This window comes from Myotis brandtii, unplaced genomic scaffold (assembly GCF_000412655.1).
Source record: "Myotis brandtii unplaced genomic scaffold, ASM41265v1 scaffold17, whole genome shotgun sequence".
Taxonomy (NCBI): Eukaryota; Metazoa; Chordata; class Mammalia; order Chiroptera; family Vespertilionidae; genus Myotis; species Myotis brandtii.
This window is the reverse complement of record NW_005356259.1, coordinates 9,434,375-9,434,633: the sequence shown is the minus strand read 5'-3', so window position 1 is coordinate 9,434,633 and position 259 is coordinate 9,434,375. Positions and strand designations below refer to the sequence as shown.

Here is a 259-nt window from a genome sequence, read left to right as displayed (position 1 = left end):
CCGGCCTGCAGCGCCAGTGACCAGATGCGCCGGTACCGCACCGCCTTCACCCGGGAGCAGATTGCGCGGCTGGAGAAGGAATTCTACCGGGAGAACTACGTGTCCAGGCCGCGCAGATGCGAGCTGGCTGCCGCCCTGAACCTGCCAGAAACCACCATCAAGGTATGCGCTCCGGGGCCCGGGGAGAGGGGCGCGCCCACTCGGCAGGGAGCAAATACCACTGCCCGGTCCCTAACGTGTGCGGGGCCGGCATCGGGGT

The 259-nt window shown here is 68.3% G+C and overlaps 1 protein-coding gene across 1 annotated transcript in view; it reads left to right on the top strand.

Moving 5' to 3' along the window:
- The window catches only part of EVX1 (even-skipped homeobox 1), a 31,167-nt gene that overhangs the window by 29,745 nt on the left and 1,163 nt on the right, over window positions 1-259 (top strand). The window lies entirely within an intron of this gene.